This window comes from Sus scrofa, chromosome 8 (genome assembly GCF_000003025.6).
Source record: "Sus scrofa isolate TJ Tabasco breed Duroc chromosome 8, Sscrofa11.1, whole genome shotgun sequence".
Classification (NCBI taxonomy): Eukaryota; Metazoa; Chordata; class Mammalia; order Artiodactyla; family Suidae; genus Sus; species Sus scrofa.
In genome coordinates this window covers 11,432,999-11,454,034 of record NC_010450.4, presented here as the reverse complement: position 1 = coordinate 11,454,034, position 21,036 = coordinate 11,432,999, and the positions used below count along the sequence as shown (strand labels likewise).

Here is a 21,036-nt window from a genome sequence, read left to right as displayed (position 1 = left end):
TCATTGCACTGTGGACTAAGAATGCTCCCTGCCACATCAGTAAACAAATGATGGTTCAGCCATCAAGCCATCTCAGGACGGAAACAAGATGCCCGCCCTCAAGCCCTCAGCCAGTGCAGCCACCCCAAACTCAGGATGAAAAAACGAAAAACAGAATAGTAGCCCTTGATAACTGACTGCATATCAAAGGTAATTTCCAGGAGCCCATATGTTGCATCTTAGCAAACATAGAAGAGTGCTAAATTCACTAACTTGAGATGCCTGGTTTTCTTCCTTTCTTTCCTTCTTTCTTCTTTCTTTCTTTCTCTCTCTCTCATTCTTTCTTTCTTTGCTTTTTAGGGCCATACACGTGGCACATGGAGGTTCCCAGGCTAGGGATCCAATCGGAGCTACAGCTGCCGGCCTACACTACAGCCACAGCAATGCCAGATCCGAGCTGTGCCTGCAACCTCCAGCACAGTTCACGGCAACACCAGATCTTTAACCCATTGAGCGAGGCCAGGGATTGAACCCACAACCGCATGGTTCCTAGTCGGATTCCTTTCCGCTGTGCCACGACGAGCTTCTGCCTGGTTTTCTTTAATTAATAGTGACCTTCTAATGGTCCAACCCCGGTTTTTGTGTGTTTATTAGTTTTATAAAACTCCTCTACATCCTGGCCTCTCCCAGCGGTCACTCAGAGCTGTCTGAGAGTCCTCCCTTCTGGGCTCGAAGTCCTCAGAAAATCCACAAAATAAAACATTACTCACAGCTTTTACGCTGTGATTTTTTTTTTTTTTCAATTGACAGCACATGGGCAAAACTCACTGTTAACAGCGCTTGTCTCTCTCCAGTGATTATTTTCTTCTTAATTATCCCAGTTATGTAATCACTCTATAACCACCTTCCATATTCCATATTTTTAGAGGTCATGATCCTAAGGAATGCGGAAAGACCCCTATTCCAAAAGTGTCTAGGAAGGGAGTTAGGATTCTTGAGGTTAGCGCTAAAACTGGAGTAAGAGTAAGAGTGAGGCATTCCTGCCAAGACAGCAAGAGACTTTTAGATCAGAGGAGCTGGTGAAGTCAGAGTCCAAAACAACATGAGCCTAGGGAGTTCCCATCGTGGCTCAGCGGAAATGAATCTGACTGTTATCCAGGGTTTGATCCCTGGCCTCGCTCAGTGGGTTAAGGATCCAACGTTGTTGTGAGCTGTGGTGTAGGTCGCAGACACGGCCTGGATCTGGTGTTGCTGTGGCTGTGGTGTAGGCGGGCAGCTGTAGCTCTGATTCAACCCCTAGCCTGGGAACCTCCATATGTCGCAGGTGCGGCCATAAAAAGCGAAAAGAAAAGAAAAGAAAAGAAAATGAGCCTAAGTCCAGACACAGAGGAAGGAGAGAGACAACAAATTCGAAGAAATAGGATATAGGGAAGCTCACAAAGGAAAGCATTCAGGGCTCTGCAGCTAATTTTAAACAGACTCATAACACAGGAGTTCCCTGGGAGCCTAATAGTTAAGGATCTGGCATTGTCACTGATGTGGTGGGGGTTCAATCCCTGGCCCCGGAACTTCCACACACCACAGGCGTGGCTGAAAATAGGTAAATAAATAAATAATAAAAGAAATCACCTACAAAGACCTCTAAGGAATCTAATAACATAACAAAACTGAGAGAATGAATGAAATGGAGTTAGCAAGGTTTCAGATGTAAGGCCAATATACAATTTTATTTCTATATATTTGCAACAGACACATGGAAACTGAAACTCTGAAAAAAAGACATTTATAACGGCCTCAAAAAAACACAACCTAGGAGTTCCCTCTGGGGTTCAGCAGGTTATGAACCTGACTAGTATCCATGAGGACGCAGGTTTGATCCCTGGACCTGCTAGGTGGGTTGTGGTGAGCTATGGTGTAGGTTGCAGACATGGGTCAAATCCCTGGTTGCTGTGGCCGTGGTGTTGTCCGGCAGCTGCAGCTCTGATTTAACCCCTAGCCTGGGAACTTTTCCATAAGCTGCAAGTACACCCCCCCACACACAAAAAAAACCCCAGCAAACTAGTTAATAACAGATTTAATATACATTTAATATATATATTATCTGTACCCTTTAAAGTACAAAATATTAATCCCATCATGCGGGCCCCACTCTCAAGACCTAATTATCTCCCAGGGGTCCCACCTGTAAATACCACCCTCCTGGGGTTAGGATTCAACATACCCATTTGGGGAAGGCATAAGCATGCAGTCCATAACACTAAGAGAAACCAGGTCAATGGTTTCCTGGGATTGGGAGTAGGGAACGTTGAGTGCCAAGGGACATGAGGGAACTTTGGGGGTGATGGAATCAAAATCATATCTTTTTCTTTTTTGTCTTTTTAGGGCTGCACCCACGGCACATGGAGGTTCCCAGGCTAGGAGTCGAATCAGAGGTGTAGCCGCTGGCCTAGCCAGAGCCAAGCAACATGGGTTCCGAGTCGTGTCTTCGACCTATACCACAGCTCACAGCAATGCCAGATCCTTAACCCACTGAGTGAGTACAGGGATCGAACCTGCGTCCTCATGGATGCTAGTCAGGTTCGTTAACTGCTGAGTGATGAAGGGAACTCCCAAAACTATATCTTGAGTGTGCTGTGATGGCATCACTGCATCCAATATATGTATTTCAAATGCATCAAGGTAAATTATACCTTAAAATAAACAAGATAGTGGGCCCAGCAGTGAGGGTAGGGAGATAGGGCAGAGAGGAGGCCTGGTTATGGTAATTGTATCCATGCCAATTGCAACTTGCCTTTAACACACGATCAGTGGGGGATTCTGTCACCATGTCCCATGCTATCTATACTAGAATGCATTGAGGATTCAGTACAGATATGAAGGATTTCTCAGTCTCTCCACCCACAAATGCTTCCACTTGTTCTGTATTTTTGTACATCTGCTTTTCTTTCTGTCACCCCCACTCCTGCCCTAGTCCAAACATACCTAGATAGACAGATAGATGATAGATAGATAGATAGATAATAGATAGATGATAGATAGATAGATAGATAGATAGATAGATAGATAGATAGATAGATGATAGATAGATAGATAGATAATCTCACTCATCTGGTTTACATGTAAATGCTGTCAGCCATAAGCCTAGCAGAGCAGACTATGAGACTAAAAAGCCTAACTGCTATAAAATATTAAATGCAGAGAACATCACATATTTATTTCTAAAGAGTTGTATTTTCACCAAATAAGCAAGAACCCAGAGGAGGTGGAGTGCATAGGGCCAAGTGCATAAGCAGGTAAACTGGCCTTGGGAAAAATCCTGGAAACCTACTTACTGAGATAGAAAGAAAGCAAGCCTAAAAACAGAGGTGTTTGAGAAGGATGCTGCAGAACTGGTAGCCTTCTGCCTCTGCCCTGAGGGAAACAGAGGGGATGAGGGGATGGGGTTGGGAGCTGGAGGGGAAAGAGCCAAGTCACCATGAGGACCTGGAAATCAGCTCACCCCAGAAAGTCAGGAAGTGAGTCTGCTCGGGACCAGCTATGGGCAGAAGTCATCACTTATTGATGGTTCCAATTAGTCTGATGTCAAAATTCATCTCCTCTTCGAGTCCCAGTTCTGCTCTCTGCCTTTTGCATGCAGCCACTTGTGCATTTTTGAAAATGCAGAAGATATATGAGATATAGATGTATATCTTACCGCATATTTTATACCTCTGGGTTGTGAGAACATCAAGGTGTTACTATCTTTGTATTACTATGTATTTGCTAAGTCTTCTTTTTTCTAGTTTAACATCTCAACCTGCAGCTATTCCTCAAATAGCAGCTGTTTTGCCATCTTGGCTGCCTTCTCTTAGAAACAGATAAATAACAACAAACCATCATTTGGTTTGTTGTTGTCTTTTTAGGACCGCACTCGTGGCATATGGAATGCCCAGGCTAGGGGTGGAATTGGAGCTCTAGCTGCCAGCCTACACCACAGCCACAGCAATGCAGGATCTGAGCCGCGTCTGCAACCAATGCCACAGCTCACAGCAATGCCAGATCCTTAACCCACTGAGCAAGGCCAGGGATCAAACCCACGTCCTCATGGATACTAGTCAGGTTTGTTACCACCGAGCCATGACACAAACTCCAAAATTTGTCATTCTTCACAGTAACTTATGTGATGGTTAATTTTATGTCAGCTCAGCTGGGTCACAGTTCCCAGATAGTTGGTCAAATGGTATTTTAGATGTTTCTGTGAAGGTTCTTTTTTGGATGACGTTAACATTTAAATTGGTGGACTTTGCGTAAAGCAGATTGTCCTCCATAATGTGGGTAGGTCACATCCAATCAGGTGACAGCTTTAATAGGAAAAGATTGAGCTCACCCATGAAAGGAGGACTTCCGCCGAAAGACTGCATTTGGACTCAAGCAGCAACTCTTCCCCTGGATCTCCAGTCTACTGGCCTATCCATCAGAACCTGGACTCCCCAGCCCTCCCCAGTTGTACGAGCCAATTCCTTAAAGTGAATTTCTAGATAGACAGATGATAGATCGATACATAGATAGATACATAGATAGATACATAGATACATAGATAGACTTTTAAAAAGACACAATCTAAAAGTTGACAGTTAAGTTTTATTTGGGGCAAAATGAGGACGATAGCCCAGGAGGCAGTATTTCAGACAGCTTTGAAAAACCACTCCAGACGTTCCCATCATGGCACAGCGGAAAGGAATCCGACTAGGAACCATGAGGTTGCGGGTTCAATCCCTGGCCTCGCTCAGTGGGATCTGGCATTGCCGTGAGCTGTGGTGTAGGCCAGTGGCTACAGCTCTGATTAGACCCCTAGCCTGGGAACCTCCATATGCTGTGGGTGCAGCCCTAAAAAGACAAAAGACAAAAAAAGAAAAAAAGAGAAACCACTCCATGAAGGTAGGGGGGAAAGTCAGCAAACGTGATTTTGGTGAAGGGGGAGGTATGTGCAACTGAGCCACCTTTTTACAGAGGGTCACTGCTGGTCTCATGAAGGTCACTGCCAGTCACCAGGAGCAGAGGTCACCATGAAGGATTTTAGTGCTCGTCTAGATACAGGGAGATACAAGAATTGAGCTCATAAAATCTCCTGAAAACATCTTTCTAAAGACCTGTTCTGCCCGTTTTCCCAGAGCACAGAGCGCCTCCCTCCTGGTCCCCCCCCCCTGAGCTCCTTTCAGGGGGTGTTGGCAGCTGCAGTGGCTCATGATTCAATCCTCGTAGAGGCGGATGGCAAGTGCCGATCTATATACTTCATAGAGGGATAGATGTAAGATATAAGATATAAAGGTTAATATAGAGATTGAAATAGAGATTGAGGCAGAGGCACCCTGTTGGTTCTCTTTCTCTGGCGAATCCTGGCTAATACACTTTACAAAAACTGCTTTCCCATAAGCTCTCCGGTAGGTGGATTTTGAAAGTCATTTGTGCTACTCAGCTCATGCAGCCTTTTCAAATGTCTTCCACTTGGAAAGGAACATACAGATTTGTGCTCGCTCCTCCAGCTCACCTCAATTGTAATTTCCAAACTCCCAAGCCCAGAGAGGCCACAGACTTTTCATGGTATCTAGTATAGCAAAGTAGGTCTTCGAAGAGTTGCACAGAGGGATGCTGATACTCAATTCCAATCCTTAGTAGCACTTTCAAAAAATAATTAGTGACTCGAAGTTTGTTTAGTCCCCAACCTTCCCTCTGATCTTCAAATATGTCGCTTGTATTCAAAGAATTCAGGGTTGCTAATTTACCAATCATAAATAATAGTAATAAAGTGGATTTGGAATTCCACATCAAATCCATAGAGAGTGATGAAGATTTTGTTGGAATAAAGGTAACTAATGATGTATTATCAAAAGCAGCAACAGGATGATGCAACTGGCAACTCGCCCACGTGTTACCAAAATCAGGCCTCCTTTTACAGATTCCCAATGGAACACTCACACCCTCCTCCTGCTGCTGAGTTCTCGGGGTCTTTTCTTTGACCCAGTTCTTTGAAAGAACATTGCTTCCAAGCAAACAAATCCTACTTTAGGATGGGAAGTGAACGGGGGAACAGAATACATAAGATGTAGTCTTTCTCCTTTCAACTCCAGTTCACATAGGGTATAGTTTAGAGGGCAGAGCTGCACCACAATATAGGTACCAACACAGCTGACCTAGATATTAAATCAATGAAATGTTTTTTGACTGAAATATAGTTGATTTACAATATTATATTAGTCTCAGGTGTATAGCATAGTGACTCAATATTTTTATAGACTATACTCCCTTTAAAGTTCTTCTAAAATAATGGCTACATTTCCCTGTGCTATACAATGTATCTTTGTTGCTCATCTATTTTATACTAGTTTATTTTAGAGTAGTTTGTGCCTTTTAATCCCCCAGTCCTATCTTGTCTCTCCTCCTTCCATCTCCCCACTGATATCCAGTAATTTGGTCTCCAAATCAGTGAATCCATTTCTGTTTGTCTTATTTTTTAGATTCCACACAGACGTGATAACACACACTATTTGTTTTTTCCTGTGTGACTTGTTTCACTGAGCATAATGCTCTCCAGGTCCACAGCAAGACTGCTTTGTGCTTGTTGGAAAACGGCGGCTGCCCTCTGCAAACCTCTCCACCCCAACCACACCCTGTATGCTCTTTCTTTTTCTCTGGTCCCTCTCCATGGGGCTCCCCCAAGACCTTCTCACAATTTCTAGCTAGAGGGATTATGCTTGGCAGGCTGGGAGCCCTTGGAGTGCCGCTCTCTGTAGCTACCGCCATCATCCATCCTGATTGGTCAGGACCCATGCCCTATCAATTGCCAAATATCCTAAATATCATATCTGGTTGGTTGGGAGGGTTTTGAGCATCTTTTTTCATACAAAGGCTTTTAATTGCTCAATCTATTTTTGTTGAGAAAATAAATAAAGAAAAGCAGAATTGTTATAGCAATCCACACTTTGTAACTTTTCCAATACATTAACCTGTTCATCAATTATTGAGTCTTGCTATGTTCCAGGCACTCAGTGTGACAGGCATTAAACACACACATGACACATCATTTCCTTCTCATGACAACCCTATGACTTAAGTGCTACTATAATCATTTTCCCCCAAATCATATTAATATTAGCTAACATTATTCTGTGCGCTAGGTGACCAGCACTGTGCTAAGCACTTTACCTGGGTTAGCTCATTTTATCTACAACAATATCATAAGATACATGCTTTTTTCATCCCCAATATATAGATGAATCAACTAGGACTGGAAAAGATTGTGTAACGTCCTTAAGACTAATGAGCTGGTGGAACAGAGCAAGAATTCTCATCTAGGTTTTTCAATTCTAACTTTTCCACGGCTTTTCCATTGTTCCCTGTTCCCTTGCATCAGTAGATACTTCCCCCAGTGTTCACAGAAGCACAATTTACAACAGCCAAGATGTGGAAATAACCTAAATGTCTGTAAACAGAGGAATGGATAAAGTAGATGTGGCACATATATACAATGGAATATTACTCAGCCATAAAAAAGAATGAAATAATACCATTTTCAGCAACATAGATGGACCTAGAGATTATCACACTAAGTGAAGTAAATCAAAGATAAATATCATAGGATATCACTTATATCCAAAAATAACCTTAAAAATGATACAAATGAACCTATTTACAAAACAGAAACAGATTCACAGATTTAGAAAACAAACTTATGGTTACCAAAGAGGAAAAGTAGGTGGGGGGAGGGATAAATTAGAAGTTTGGGATTAGCGTAGACACACGACCATATATAAAATAGATTTCCACAGAAAGGAAACTCAGGGACATGGAGAACAGACTTATGGTTGCCAGGGGGAGGAGGAGAGAGTGGGATGGATGTGGAGTCTGGGGTTAATAGATGCAAACTTTGCATCTGGAGTGGATACGCACTGAGATCCTGCTGTTTGTCACAGGAAACTATATTCAGTCACTTGTGATGGACCGTGATGGAAGAAAATGTGAGAAAAAGAATATATATATTCAGAAAAAGATACATATATGACATATACATATGACTGGGTTCCTATGATGAACAGTAGAAACTGACAGAATACTGTACACCAACTATAGTGGAAAAAATAAAAATCATAAAAAAATAAAATAGATGATCAACAAGGACCTACTGCATAGCACATGGGACTCTACTCAATATTCTGTAATGACCTATATGGAAAAAGAATCTGAAAAAGGATGAATATGTGAATAACTGAATCACTTTGTTGTACACCTGAAACTAACACATTGTAAATCAACATACTCCAATATAAAATAACTATTAAATTAAATTGAAGAAAAAAAAGAAGTGGATATTGGCAGACATCTTGAATAATAAGGCTGTTGTGATTTCTAAATAGCTGAAAGTATCTTGGGCTCTAAGTTTCAGATTTAGAATTGACAGTGTATAAAACACACATTAGAAAAGTGCCACACTCATAACAACCAAGAGAAGAGATCTCTGGATGAATTTCTGCTCCAGTTTCTCACTGGGAACGCTTGTCTTTAAAAGGTGGGCATTTTGCTCTCCCTTAGAGACTCTGTGTTTTTATTTTACCCCGTATTTAAGATGAAAAAACGGAGAGTTCAATTCCTGGGGAATGCGACAGAGTCCGGGGTTACTGAAGACATGCTCCCATCCTGCCCTCACTTTTCCCTTTTCTTGTCTAAGGGAGAATGCGACACCACACGCTTTGGGGGCAAGGACTCTGCCTTTGTCATCATATCCCTGGACATTAACCTAGTGCTTACACATGAGAAAATAATAAATATTGTTTGAACACAGGAATAAGTACAGGTGAGTGGTGGCGCTTTTTGAATGTCTCCAAAAGAGACAACGGTCCGAATGATGAGGACCATGAGTTCGGCTTCCCCAGCAGACTTCTTACTCCCACGAGGTCAAAACTTCACCATAAACAGCATGTGGCATCTGATTCATCATCCTCCCTTTATTCCTTCGTACAGCAAACACGAGCTGAATTTTCATTCATTTATTTAACTGGTATTTGTTGAGCACCTCTTACACATGAGGCAATATGCTAGATTCTGGGAACCCAGTAATAGAGAACTGAAGCACGGTCCCTTCTTCTTCGGGCAGCTTATGTTCAAGTTGGGAGGAAGGAAGTTAAAATAAATGCCTCCACAAAACAACTCCGAAAAACAATGCACAAGAGAATTACCAATTGCATGGAGGCAATAAACAGGGAAAAGAGATGGAGTGACCAGGAGTAGCGATGAGAAGGTGACCTTTGAGGTGACATCTAAATGATGAGACAGAAGCATCCTAACAGAAAGAAGAGCACATGCAAATGCCCAGGCTCCTGGGGAACAGAAAGGAGACCGTGCTGTTGAAATCCCGTGAGAAAGGGGGGAAGGGTGAGAGCAGGAGAAGCCAGGCCTTGCAGGGCTCCATGATACAGTATGACATTTATTCTCAGACAAGTGCAAGCCCAATGAAGGGAATGAGAAGAATTTTCTGTCCCCTGTGGACTGAAGAGGGAAGAGTAGAGGCAGGGGGTGATAGTGACTTAGACTAAGGAGAAATGGAAAGAAGTTGATGGATTCGAGTTCTCCATGAACTGAGTGCATTAGATAAGGCAAGAGAAAGGACCTGGCTTAAGCAGCTGGGAAGAGTGACACGTTTCAACTGAAAAAAAATTTTTTTGAAAAGACAACTTACAGACAGACGAGGAGAAAATATTTGCAAACAATGTGGCCAATAAGGGCTTATTCTCCAAAATATGCAAACAGCTCATACAACTCAGTAACAAAAAGAAAAAAAAAAACAATAAAACAACCCAATCAAAAAATAAGCAGAGGCTTAAATAGACATTTCTTTAAAAAAGACATACAGAGGCCAAAAGGCACGTGAAAAAATACTCAACAGCACAAATTATTAGAGAAACACAAATCAAAACTACAATGAGGTACCATATCACACTGGTCAGAATGGCCATCATAAAAAAAAATCTACAAATAATAAATGCTAGAGAGGATGTGAAGAGAACTCTCTTACACTGTTGGTGGAAATATAAACTGGTACAACCAAATGGAGAACAGTATGGAGGTTCCTCAGGAAACTAACAATTGAGTTGCCATATGATCCAGCAATCCCACTCATGGGCACATGCCCAGACAAAACTATAATTCAGAAAGGTATGTGCACCCCTATATTCATAGCGGCACTATTTACAATAGCCAAGACATGGAAACAATCTAAATGTCCACTGATAGATAAATACATGAAGATGTGGTATTTATATACAATGGAATATTACTCAGCCAATAAAAAGAATGAAATAATGCCATTCGTAGCAACATGGATGGATCTAAAGATAACCATACTAAGCAAAGTAAGTCAGAAAGGGAAAGGTGAATACCAAACGGTATCATCTGTATGTGGAATCTAAAAGACCGCACAAATCAACATGTCTATAGAACAAAAACAGACTCACAGACTTAGAGAACAGACTTGTGGTTCCCAAGGGGGAGGGGAGGCAGGGGAGAGAAGGATTGGGAGTTGAGGATTAGCTGAGGGAAACTACTGTGTGCAGGATTGATAAACAATAAGGTCCTACTGCAGAGCGCAGGGAACTATATTCAGTCTCCTGTGATAAACCCATAATGAAAAAGAATATATATGAATCCCTTTGCTGTACAACAGAAGTTAACACAATATTCTAAGTCAACTATACTTCCATAAAGAAAAAAATAAAAGTTTTCACTTTGTATACATTATTTTCCACTGCCTATGAAATCCCCAAATGAGACTATCATGTAAGCAGTTGGATAAACAAGCCTCCAGTTCAGAGGAGAGAGAAAGAGAGAGATGAGAGCTGGAAATGTGAAATGTGGGTATATGACCAAGGATGGAGAGTTTCAAAATCAAGCCAAGATAGACGAGGATCTTCTTTCAATGCCAGTCAGAACCAGGCTAATTCTACGGTCTTGAGCAAATAGCTTCTTCATGCCTCCGTCTTCTCTATAAAATAGGAGTGAAAGTACCACTACTTAGGGTTGCTGTGAGGTCTAATAAAAAATCCATACCTTAGCCCTGGATAAGCCCTCCATGAGAGCCAGTGTAACTAGGTCATGTTTTTTTTTTTCACACAATTGCTTTCACAGTCACTGTGGCTGCGAAGGTCTTAAGACAACTGAATGCCTTCTTCAGAATCACTCAGACATGCTTCTCTACCAACATCCTGAGGTCCTGGCCAGTGGTCCCTGCCCTGCATCCTCAGAACTCCCCAGGCAAGGGGAAAGCCCCAGCCTCACCAGCCAGGGCGGGGGTGGGAGGCGGTGTTGATATTCCCTTCTGGCAGACATGCTTCCTCTCCAGGCTTTAGGACCCCTCTACCTTGGCCTAAGGGGAGAGCCTTCCTTTCTTACCCCAGAGTGAAGATCAGAAAAATGCTGGAATGTTCTTACACCCATGACTCCCATCTAAAGCATCCTCCAGCCTTTTCTTTATATAGTTGAGGTTGGTTGACGGAGCTGACAGCCAAAGAATCCACTTGTTCACCTCTCAATAAGAAACATGTCTAAGGTTGCTCTTTATAACACAGGAATTTGTCATATATTTTACCTTTTTTTTTTTTTTTAGGACCGAACCCATGGCATATGGAAGTTCCCAGGTGAGGGGTCAAATCAGAGTTGCAGCTGCCAGACTACACCAGGAGCCACAGCAACACGGGATCCGAGCCATGTCTTCGACCTACACCACAGCTCATGGTAACGCCGGATCCTTAACACACTGAGCAAGGCCAGGGATCGAACCCACGTCCTCATGGATCCTAGTGGGGTTTGTTGCCGCTGAACCATGACAGGAACTCCTCTCATACATTTTAAGTAGCTTGAGTTCCAGCCAAAATTCCTATAGGAAACATCCCATTGCTCACCATATGTATTTTATGTTTAATTTTTTTTCTTAGTTGTCAGACTTATTAGCCCATTATGACCTTCATGCAAATAAATACCAGGCCATGAACTTGAAGTCTAAAAAGAGTTAAGAATGACAGTATATAATATTGCCTCTTCTTTAAATATACCCATGATATTGGGTTACAAATCTGAATAAGACATTATAAACGCTGTACTATAGAGAATCCATAAAAAAGGTCACCTGGCTGATGTCTGAGTTTAAGGGAAGGTGGTAATGAATGGTTCCTTCTCCTCCGAGTTCAGAACCAAGAAAGAAATAGAGTCAGAAGCATGGAGGCAAAATAGCAACCTTGTAATTCCAGAAGATGAGACTGGAGAGTCCAGCTGATCCTGTAGCAAGTGGAGGCGTCTCCCCACCACTACACACAGCAAGATGAAAATCTGTCTTCGGAGCCTACCACGTAGAAGCGGGAGCCACGAACACACGCCGATTGGTGAAAGCAGATCCCCGAGAGACAGCCACATGGCGCATTTGGAAGGGAGGAGGAAGCAACCAGAAAGCATAGACAAATGGATGCCCCAGTTTTCCTACCTCCCAAACCAGAATGGTGGGAGAAGAGATACTAAAAGTGCTCCTTGCATCTTTTTCCTTCCTCCCTCTTTTAAGGACATGGAGGATGGGAGACGAGGAAGAACCAAATGCTATAAACATGCAGAGAGTAGAGAAAGATCGCCTAGAAGTAGGAAAAATAAAAAACGAGGAGGACAGCACCATGAGGTTCACCTCCTCTGACCCTGCCAGGTGTGGGATTTTCAGGGAAAGGTGTGCAGGAAGCATGCCTACTGGAGGGAGAGTAGGAATGAAGGAGAGGGGGAAAGGCAGCTGTTCTCAGGGAGACCTGAGAGGTCCAGATGGACTTGAACATCGAGACCTTCAGTGGGGAAACGGAGGAAGATGGTGGAAAGGCCATCTGGAGCCACGCTGGGGAGAATCTTGGTTACAGCCAAGGAGTTTATATATTATTGGGTCAGAAGTTGGAAGACAGTCAAAGTGTTTGAACAGGAGAGGAAGAGAATTACAGCAATGCTTTAAGAAAATTAAGTGGGCAGCAGACTTCAGAATATATTATCTGGGGAGAATGTGGAAGCAGGAAGATCAGTTAGAAGCGCCTGTACAGGTTGGAAGTGGAAGTCACATGAACGAGTGTCACCACAGGGGGCTGGGGGCTGGGATGCAAATGACTTGCGTGTGATGCTTTGAGTTTACAAAATTCCTGTCCCATCAGTTACTGCAGTTGTGGGGAGCCAGTCGCTTAACGATGGACACACTGCAAGGCAGTCAGTTTGCATCAGTAAATCTGAACTGAATTAACACCAGGTCTTGGTGACAGGAAGGAAAGCTAGCAGGGAGGCAAAGATGACGCATAGCTTTCAAACCAGAATAAGTCTTTCATCCATCACATGTTTTTTGAGCTCTTCCTATAATGCCTGAAACCGTTCCAGATGCTAGGCGACGACAAAGAATTTGACGGATAAAGACACTGTCCTCTGGAAGTTTGTATACCAGGGATAAGAGATCATCAATAGATAGATAAAGACATATCAATAGATAGATAAAGATATCAATAGATAGATAAAGATATCAATAGATAGATAAAGACATATCAATAGATAGATAAAGATATCAATAAATAGATAAATATCAATAGATAGATAAAGACATATCAATAGATGGATAAATAGATAAAGAAATATCAATAGATAGATAAAGAAATAGAAAATATGATGAGGTAAAGGAAAAAAATCCAGGCAAAAGGATGGAGGGTCAGGAAGCTACTTTTTAAAATAGTGTCATCAGAGAAAACTCTTTCTGGGAGTCACCAGAAGAGAGGGATCTGGAGGTGAGTGGGATGGCCAAAGACGAGACTCAGAAGGGTCTTATGAGCCAAGCTAAGGACCCTAGTCATTGTGTGGAAGCATCATTCATAGAGGAAGAGAAGGGAACATACAAAGACCAGCGAGGAGGTACATAGGAATCTAGGCAAGAGATGGTAACTGCTTGATCTAATGTGATACTGTTAGAGAAGGCAGAAAAATAGCTAGGAGTTCCCGCTGTGGTGCAGTGGGTTAAGGACCTGGCATTGCCTCAGCGATAGCACGGGTCACAGCTGCAACTCAGATTCGATCCCTGGCCCGGGAATTTCCACATGCCAGAGGTGTGACCAAAACAACAACAACAACAAACGAAAACAGCCGAGTTCCCAATATACGATAAAATAAGGCTTATGGGATTCTTTATTGGACTTGATGTGGAGTGGAAGAAGGAGAGGGAAACTAGGATGCTTCGAAGGTTTTTGCACTGAGTGGCTGCTAAAATAGTTGTGCCCTTCTGAGATGGGGAATAGCGGGCAGAGGGATCAACAGCTTTGCTCAGAACCTGTTATCTTTGATACACCTGCTGAACATTCAAGTGGCGATGTGGCCAAGGAAGGATGTGATTTTGGAGCTGGGGGAGATCTTACGGCTAGACATGTAGATGTCAGATGGCTTTAGCGTCACCAAATACAGAGATGCCAGGAAGGAGAAGCTGGTTCTCATACTTATCCAATATTTTCTGAGTACTTACTATGTGTGAAGCACTTCTCTAGGCCCTGGGCATGCAGACACCAAGGATATAGTCCTTCTCTTCAAAGGGCTCACAGGTTGTCAGGAATACAAGCAAAGAAACAACCAGACTGGAGCATGTGATAAGTTCTCAAATTGGAGTTTCCAGAGGAGCTCCAGGAGACTGTGGGGCAGGGGGAGGGGGGGCATTGAGTCCAGGAATTCAAGGATGTCTTCCTTAAGAAGCTGATGTGCAAGAGAAGTTTTGAGAATGGAAGAAGGGTGGTCTGTGAGAAAACGATTTAATATTTTTCTTTTTGTTTTTTACTTTTTAGGGCCGCACCAGTGGCATATGGAAGTTCCCAGGCTGGTGGTCAAATCAGAGCTGCAGCTGCGGCCTATGCCACAGCCACAGCAGTGCAGAATCCAAGCTGCATGTGTGACCCACACCACAGCTCACGGCAACACCAGACAGCCGACCCACTGATTGAGGCCAGGGATCCTCAGGGATGCTCAGGTCCTCAGATGCATTTCCGCAGTGCCACCACGGGAACGCCATGGGAGAAAACACTTTGGGAGTCACTGCAAAAGAGGGTGCCTGTAGGAGGCCAGCAAGAGATGAAACTGGATGGGTAGGCAGGGATAGATCATGAAGACCCTTTAGGCCCACCAAGGAGTCTACTAGATGGGGAAGAAGGCGAATTCCATTGTAGAAATGCTGACTTTGGGAGTTCCCATTGTGGCTCAGTGGTTAACGAACCTGACTAGCATCCATGAGGATGCAGATTCGATCCCTGGCCTTGCTCAGTGGGTTAAGGATCCGGCATTGCTGTGAGCTGTGGTGTAGGTCTTGGCTTGGATCCCGTGTTGCTGTGGCTGTGGTGTAAGCCAGTGGCTACAGCTCTGATGTGACCCCTGGCCTGGGAACCTCCATGAGCCTGGGTGCAGCCCTAAAAAGACAAAAGGCAAAAAGAAAAAAAAAATTAAAAAAGAAATGCTGAGTGTGCGATACAAACAGGACATGTCCAGAGGATAAGAGAAGATCAGAACTCCCCGGAAAGTCAGGGCCAGGTTCGTATGTTCATTTCTAGCTCTAGCTATAGTATTTCAGTGTCTCCCTCACAGAGATCATCACCGAAGACACAGACATGAAATAAATGTCCAAGAATCAGGAAATGCCGAGAAAAGAGGAGCAGGAAAGGGGCAGAGTTGTAGGCAATGCCCCCGGGGTGAGGACTGGGAGAGGAGCAGAGTCAGGCTGGAAATCAGAGCCAGAGTGGTCAGGGACAGTTCAGAACTGGAAGAGCACACCGTCACCATTGCCAAGGACACGGCAAGACTCACAGAGGAGACGGTGGCTGGCAATGTCAAACGCCGAGCCAGGTTACGGAAGGTGCAATGTGAGAGAATGTCATCCAATATGGTAACCATATGGTTCCTTTTGGGAGAATAATTCAGAAGCCTGTGGGTAAAACTCAGAGCAAGGGGTTAGAGCAACTAGGATGGGAGCGAGAAAGTGAAGGCAGGGAAGGGGGACTTTTAAGCCTCCAATCCCCACCATAGCCTATTTTCCTGCCTGGCATCTTCCATTTGTATGCAACCTTCACTTGACCCTTTCTCCCCCTAACTTTCCATCCTGTCTCTCTTATTCCCACTCTCTACTGTCCCAACATGACGGGCGTCTCCTGCCAACAAAAATCCTCGCATTCAGCCAACCAGCAAGCTATGAACTGAATCATCAAGTAGACTTATCATATAATGAAACAGGTCAAAGATTACCTTGATGAAACCTGTGCTGTCATAGATTCTGCAAAATAACCAGAATCTCTTTAAGGACCCCTTCAACCAGGAAGAATCCACACTAACCTATTAATAGTGGGTACTAACTGGGTCCAGGCCAGTAGAAGGTCTGGGGGGAGGTATTTTTTCATTTCTACCATATATGCCATTGTATTGTCTTATGTTATTGTTGTTTCACAACCACAAAGTGTTGGTTTTCTAATTTTAAATATTTTGGTTAAAACAATAAGACATGCCCCCCATGCTTCTGATCTGCAGAGTGACCATTTGGCCAAGACCGTCCATATTTCTTCCTGTCTTTATGTTCTCCTCCCATCAATCTCTGGCAGCTAGAATTAACGCAATGGAAATGTTGGCAAACTCTCCAGTCAGACATTTGTTCTCTTTAACGTCATGGTCCTATCGAGATCATTGTTCTCTTCTATCAATGGATATCTAGCTTTTAATTAATTGGATCTGTGCATATCCAAAAGCCGCTTATGCAAATTAAAACAAGGACTCCCCTCAAGAAACTGGGAGTGATAACCACGGTCATTATGAAAACAAGTGAAGCTAATCAAAGCCCCCTTGTCATAATTCTGTTTTTAGAGACCAACGGGCTGAAACAAGTGGAATCAGGAAAAGAATAATTGGCCACTTATTCCAATTCCCACCATTTATAACAGTAATAAACGGCACAAATAGCAAACCAATTAAGTACTGCTCCCATTGAGCTCATCAATTACCAACATGATGGCTTTACCTCCCACTACTTGCATCTCTCCTTTCTATCTGAGGCTCATTCAGGGCCCAATCCTTTCCCTGGACCATGACAACAGCCTCCCAAACTCTACTCCTGTTCCTCTAGACAACAGCCTCCACACTGGCCACTGGAATGAGCTCTCTAATAAAGAAAAGCCATCGCCTTGCTTAAAACCCTTTAACAGCCCTTGATGCACCCTGGAACATTTAAGGTCTTTCTCACGGCACCAAGATGGCAGGTTTCTTGGCTTCTACCTGTGGATCTTCTAGACTCAGGCTGGTGGTGTACCAGGACAAAGTTCTTAGGACTGAGTGATTCTTTGGAAGTCAAGGTTTTCAAACTTGCTCTGTGCAAACGCTTTTACCATGAGTAACCCTGCCTCTTGGAATATCTTACTCAGGCACCTAGAAAACAGAGATTGCAGAGATAAGAATGTCCATTGAAGACCAGATGGGAAAAACTTCACAGATATGATGTTGGACCTTCTGACATCAGTAAAAATATCAGCAGGACCCACAGGCACACAGTCAACTAGCAAGCTGTGGTCTTTAGTTAAAGATCCTTAAATATGTAAAAATCCAGGGTTGGCCACATGCATGTCTCTAAGTCCTCCAGCTTTGAGTTCATCCATTCTTTTTGCTTTTAGTTTTTAGTTTTCATCTTTTTAGGGCCACATCCATGGCATATGGAAGTTCCCAGGCTAGGGGTCGAATCGCAGCTGCAGCTACAGCTTAAGCCACAAGCACAGCAACCCAGATCCGACCAAGTCTGTGACCTACACCACAGCTCATGGCCATGCCAGATTCTTAACCCACTCAGAGAGGCTGAGGCCAGGGATCGAACCTGAGTCCTTGCAGATTCTAGCCGGGTTTGTTATGCTGAGCCAGGATGGGAACTGCCATTCATTCTTAAAAGTACAAGTTGAAGCACACAGGGAACTTATTTAAGGACAAGAGGCAGCTCAAGTACCTCTGGGAGGGCCAGAGTCACGTTTGGAGCTGTCTGGTCAGGAACAAGGCTACCCAGTCATGCAGGAGCCCCACTCATCTGGCTTGAGGTTACCGGGAAGGTTAATAAAGCTTTGTGTCTTTCCTCACATTACAAGTTCTCCTTCCTCCAAAATAATAGATTCATGTAACCCAACACTTACTCCAATTTTGTTCTTAGCTTTCAGAGCTCAACTCTTTTTTCTTTTTTTTTTTCTGCACTCGCGGGCATGTGGAAATTCCCAGGGTAGGGATGGAACCCACTCTGCAATTGTGATCTGCCCTCAGCTGCAGCAACGCCCAGATCCTTCATCCTCTGCTCCACAAGGGAACTTGCTCAGAGCTCAATTCTGAGCTCCCTTAAGTAATTCCCCAACTAAAAGGTTTGGCACCATCCATTTCCCCGTTGGAACTGTCTTGTTTACGTGAGTTAAACTCAATAAACCAGGGTCGAACACCTTAATAAAACAGTTAAATTAAGTAGAAGCATAACACAGCACCATGGTTGCCACTAGACCAAGATACAGACATAGCTCTGGTCTTTAAATAGTCCCTGGATTATCCAAAAAGGAAATGTCTGCTGCTTCACTTTTGCAAAGACATCATGTCTTCTGAGGTTGTCATCCCTTCAACATCCTCCTGAGACCTCCTGGGCCCCATACTGCAGGCCCTGGGAGAACCCACAGGCACCTTCCCGCAGCATAGGCACGTGCATACAGATGCCAGGTGCACACACGTAGCCCACCCTGTGTCTGTATCCCCAAGGCACCCCACGAGGTTGTCCTTCTAGTCATCAGGGCATCCCCTGAGCACCCTCTTTCCACTTCTTTGCTACCAGATGGTTGGCAGAGTGGACTCTGCGTGTACTCAACCAAAAGGAGCTGCTGTCATTGGGGCGATTCAGCCACTCCCTCCCCACCTCCCAGAAGATGGAGATAATGACTGTGTGACACGAGGGTTTGAAAAAACATACCTTTGCCTCAAGAGGGGACCTTCGGTGATTCAGTTCATGCTCCAGCGCTCCCTGCAGGGACAGGTCCAAGTCAGTCCCTACCACACCCACATGGGGCTTTCCTCTCCTCCCCTGCCCTGGTCCTCTCACTCCCCTTCTCCTGGAAGCACGTCCCTCAGGGCATTTCTGTCACAGCAATCCCTGCCTCAGGCTCTGCTTCAGTTCCCTGTTAGGAAACCTGACCCAACACAGTTGGGTTTGGCAGATTTTTTTAAGGAAAGGAGACCCCAACATAGAGCAGCAAGGATTCCCATCTGAGGTTTGCTAAAACAAGAAGCATCAGGAGTTCCCGTCCTGGCTCAGCAGTAACAAACCTGACTGGTATCCATGGCGACTCGGGTTCCATCCCTGGCCTTGCTCAGTGGGTTAAGGATCCAGCTTGGCCGTGAGCTGTGGTGTAGTTCACGGTCACAGCTCGAATTCCGCAGGGCTGTGGCTGTGGCTGGAGCTGCAGCACCAATTCCCTAGCCTGGGAACCTCCATATGCCGCGGGTGCAGCTCTAAAAAGACAAACCCAAAACAAAACAAACAATAAAAAGTAGTACCAGTGTGAACAGCTGCAGGGTGGGTGGCCACGTTTTCTATACAGGACACCAGGACAGAATCGTAACTCTTTCCATCGTTTGAGGCTTTTATTCTGTCCTCTCCTAATTGCCTCCAGGGAAGGAAAAGAGCACAGGAAGGAGCCGGCCGATCCTAGTCGAGGAAACTTCCAGACTTTGGTACTTGTATTAAGAAGTTTCTGAAAGCTATGCAAGCAGAGAGAAGGCATGGCGACCAGATTATTTTAGCTGTTACAAATCTGCCCTTCCCCACGCTCATTCCTCTCATTTTCTCTCTCAGCCACATTTATGCACAAAATAAACCGTCCCTCCATTCCTTTAGGGACTGTGCCAAGTCTACAAAGAGGGATGTGTGCGCCCCTGAGGGAAGGTAGAAAGGGATCTGGGCGCAAGGAAATCCCGCGAGAGCCGAGATGTGCAGGAAGGGCGTGGCTGCCCCTCCGAAGGGCTTCGGGGACGTGAATGGGTACTTAGCCTCGTTGCTATGGTGGGCGGGCAGAGTTGGAGGGATATGCAAATTGCCACAGGACCAACGAAAAGAAAGCAACCAACAAGACTTGGTAATGACGAGGTGAAGGTCAGCAGTTTTCTGGTTGAGCTTAGGCATCTGATCTGTGCCTGGAAGGAGGAGAAGCGGATCACCAAGGAGAAATAGTGAAAGAAGGGTATCCCAGCTGAGAGCAAGGCACAGAGATGTGGACGCGGATGGTGGTGGTAGGACCTCGGAAGTGCAGAATGCTGCAGGGCTGTGGCAGGAGATGAGACTGGGAAAATAGTTTGGAATCAGCTTGAGAGGGTCCAGAGGATGCTGGAAGTGGTTCCAGCGGGAAGTGCTTTGTTCATATGGATGATAAAAACCAATCTGCCCACCACATGAGGGAATAGATTAGCGAGAAAGAGACGGAGAGGTGAGAAGGCAGTGAAACCAGCTAGGAAGCTTTTGACATGACCTCTAGTGCTTACTGTGTACTTGTGACATGCCAGGCACTGTTCCAAGCATTTTCCACATTTTCTTTCCCTCACTAGGGCTGAATGGGACGCATACTATAGTGCATCTCAAATGACAGGAGGAAACTGAGGCAGGGGCTGCATAAGTGGTCTAGGGAGTCAAAGCTAGTAAGCACAGAGCAGGGAATTAAACCCAGGAGTCTACAGCTGCAGCAATGCCAGATTCTTTAACCCTCTTCACCGCGGAGGATGGGATTGAACCTGAGACTCCACAGCAACCCCAGCTGCTGCAGTCAGGTTCCTAACCCACTGCATCACAGCAGGAACTCCAAGAAGAACGAATAAAATCAACATACGCAGGGTTAACAGGTGCGACAGAGACAAATACAAATAACTAGATTTCTGGTTTCAGTAAACCAAGGGAAGGGGATTTGAATTAAGAGGACAGAGAATAGCAGCTCCAGGGGTGAAATCCAACCTTTTGTGAAAGGC

At 44.4% G+C, this 21,036-nt stretch overlaps 1 long non-coding RNA gene across 1 annotated transcript in view; it reads right to left on the bottom strand.

Moving 5' to 3' along the window:
- Positions 1-19,960, bottom strand: part of LOC106504591 — a 63,116-nt gene extending 43,156 nt beyond the window's left edge. The window contains exons 1-2 of the long non-coding RNA XR_002346566.1: positions 19,579-19,960; positions 18,995-19,045 (exon numbers count right to left, since the gene is read on the bottom strand). This is a non-coding gene — a long non-coding RNA (uncharacterized LOC106504591). The remainder of the gene's footprint in view (positions 1-18,994; positions 19,046-19,578) is intronic.